Source organism: Temnothorax longispinosus, chromosome 3 (assembly GCF_030848805.1).
Source record: "Temnothorax longispinosus isolate EJ_2023e chromosome 3, Tlon_JGU_v1, whole genome shotgun sequence".
In the NCBI taxonomy this organism is placed as follows: domain Eukaryota; kingdom Metazoa; phylum Arthropoda; class Insecta; order Hymenoptera; family Formicidae; genus Temnothorax; species Temnothorax longispinosus.
The window spans coordinates 16,588,708-16,592,295 of NC_092360.1; positions in this window are offsets into that span (position 1 = coordinate 16,588,708).

Genomic DNA, 3,588 nt, shown 5'->3' on the forward strand with positions numbered 1-3,588 from the left:
TGCATTATTCAAAATAATACTAAAATTAACGTGAATATTCATCAAATATATTTTATTTTCTGTAAGTTTTAATATTTTACATTTAAAACAAACTTTGTTGCTGAACGATTCACAGACTGATTAAGTACGTAATTAACTAGAATGATTTACCTTTACAAAAGTAGTTTGGTTGAAAACAACCTCTTCCAATGTTTCGGCGTTTTCAGCAATTGCTTTTGCAATCAGCTTAATACGATACTGATTATACTTGCTATACATTTTTACTTCTTCCTCTATCACACTACTTCACTTGAATATTATCGATAAAGAGTTCGATTAAGATGTAGCTTATGCAACAGCATTAACCAAAGTGATGCAAGGAAAGGATTGCAAGAATAAAAGACTCCCCACCAAAACACACGAAGTCAGGGAGCTTGAAATGTTTTCTTACTATCTCTGTCTTTTCTGTACGAAAACTCTAGCGATAAGGATTGAAGATGCCAGAGGGAGCGTCAACAAGAGAGGCGCGCCGGCGCGGCGGGACGGCTGCGTGGCGGGGAGACTACGAGAGGAGAGGCCCTGCGGTGGAGGGGCGCCTTAGCGTGCGCAGACGTGTTCTAGCGAACGGTTGATACGGAAGTAGTAGAGTCTATTGTTCTAGCGAAAATACCGCGGTTGTTGACGAACGAATATTACGATATTAATGTGTTTATTACATTAACGAATATCCCGATCTTAACGTGTTTATCTCTGATTACGAATAAAATTATATTACGATACGAACGTATTTTCTTACATTTCCGTATTCTGTCTCATTCTTTGAAGAGTGGCCGCGGTCAACAATGGAAAGGTTAAAGGTCGCGGTTAAATCTGAAGCAGCCGCTTCCATTGTTCGCGCAGACATATTTTTTTTTCTTCACTCACGCGCCACGCGACCGCAAGGATTTCCTCTCTCTCTCTCTCTCTCTCTCTCTCTCTCTCGATAAATAAATAAATAGTCAATATTTCTCTCACACAAACACACACATGTACACGAAAAATATAAAATGAAATATTCAAATATTTAATTAAACATATTTTTATAAAAATAACTTATGACTGTTTTTGAGTCAGATTGTTAAACTTTTAAATTTAAAAGTGTACGGATACCGTCACTATGTAACCAGTCCTGAGCGCGCGAATTTTTACCAACCAGATTGGATATCTTTAAACGCTTCCCATTTAAAAACTGTTGTAGCCTGAACATTTTTTTATTAGAATTTTCTTCTTTAAATAATCTCAAGAATCTGCCATTAGCAGTTGGTAAGGGATATACCTTGTATATAAACACATATGAAGATGCACAAGTTTATTTAACAATAAATGTTGTCTGGAAAAATAAAAAGCCGTAACAAGATGTTCGTGTTAATGTAATAATTACAAATTAACGAGACGTTAAAAAATTTTTTTAAATAAATTAAATTAATTTTTTAAATTTAATTTATGGATACATTCTCATGTAAATGCACTAAAAATAAGGAATTTTTTTAAAAGAAAACTATAAAACATAAGGTTCTAATTTTTTACACATTTATTAATACATATGTCAACATATGAAAAAAATTATTACAATATTTTCATTTCAAAACTCCAAGATAATAATTAAGAGTCATAACGTTAAAAAAAAACGGTTAACACGATATCTCAAGAACCAATAGCCTGAAATGAAAGAACAAAACTTTTTCTTAAAGTTTATTTGCGTGGCTATCACGTAAACTAGAATTATTGAAAAATATTGAAAATTCGCAAGTGGACACGTGTTTTTTTTTTAAATGGCAAATTCTTTTTACATCTTTTTCTAAAAACACGTGTTAATTAGCGAATTTTCAATATTTTTCGCATTTATTTGACGCAAATGTTTTACGAGTTGCTAAACAAAACATTAAAGAAAAAAGTTATTTTGATAAAAATTCAATAAAAGCTTTAGAAATTATGCAGTTAGGTCCATTCAAGAATGTTATTCATAATATTGGTTTAAATCCATTTTTTGTACATTATTGGTCAAATTTTCAATTGAATGTATATAGAACATACACATTAGATGAGAAAGCTTGTATTTACCTTGATGCAACCGGAAGTATTATAAAAAAAATTAAAAGGCCTGATAAATCAAAGACTGGAAGTATATTTTTATACAACTGTGTAGTTAATTCTGAAAAAAGTGGACTTTTTCCAGTAACACAGATGTTGTCTGAAAGACATAACACAAATTCCATTTGTGGCGGTCCACGCCACCAACGATACATCCCTGCGCGATGCCTGCTATAGCGGCAGTTTGCAGCAACGCCGCCAGGCGTCGCATCGCCGGGGCAGCTTCGCGAGTTCAAAGTTTTGCACCGACGAGTATAAAGGGAGACCCCCTACGGGCTCGAGCAATTCTTCCCGGCGCAAGTCGCCGATGGCATAGAGCGCCCAGACGCTGCAGCCTACCCAAACGCTAGCCGCTCTCCCGGCGCAAGACGCCTGCTCACGGCGCCAGTCGCTTACACAGCGCGAGTCGCTTCCTCGGCGCTGGTCGCCTACACAGCGCTAGTCGCTCTCTCGGCGCCGGTCGCCGGTACACCACGAGTCGTTTCCTCGGCGCCGGTCGCCTACAGCGCGAGCCGCTTCCTCGGCGCGAGTCGCCTACGAGGCGCGAGTCGCCCGACCAACCACGGCGCTCGGTCGCCCATCACGGCGCGAGTCGCCGACAGCGCCAGACGCTTCCTCAGTGCGCGGTCAACTACAACGGCGCTAGTCGCCTATAAGGCGCAAGCCGCCCAGCCAATCGCGGCGCGCGGACGCCTGACACGAGGCGCGAGACGCCAGCCAATAGCAGCACGTCGTCTCTACATCTCGCGCATACCACTCCACGATACCGCGTCCGCGACACAACGCTCCGGTCCGTCACGCGATACAGGTTTGCATCCTGGAACCTAGTACGCCCGACAGTAAAGAGACGGAAGGCAAGACGCCGCGTTTGTTCGAGGAGCGATTCAAGAAGAAGGACGATGATCCTACTCGGCGACGGCGGACCCTGCCGATGTCTTTACAGGCCATCCCAGTCCGGAAAAGAAACGTGTCGCTATCTTCGTACTCGTCCAGAGTGACAAGCGTGCCTAGCACGACCGCGGCCATAGACGCCGCTAAACTCGTCGAACCCCCGAAACGAGTAAAGGTCAACCCGGACAAGGGCCTGGGCCCCGGAAAAAAGAGGCAGACGCGCGACGCCTCTACGATCACCGATGCAGAGCCGACGATGAAGGACGATCCAGCTTCGGTCACCGTCGGGACTCAGACGGACCCAGAGGCCACGAAGGCCGACGCCTCAACTCAAACGAAGCAACGGGGGGGACAGCAAGTCAAGGCGAGGCATCTCGATAGCAAGCGAACATGTATAGTAAATAAGGTGTAAATATAGATTATAAACATATATTCTGTGTCTCCTACATTTCTTTTCCCTCCTTTGCGATTCACCTAACCTGGGCGATTCCTACACACGCACCCAGTAGCTGACTAAGTTATAATAAGCATAGCTGACTAAGGAAGATTACCGCTCTGGAGGAAAGTAGCAGCGCCCATACCATTCAT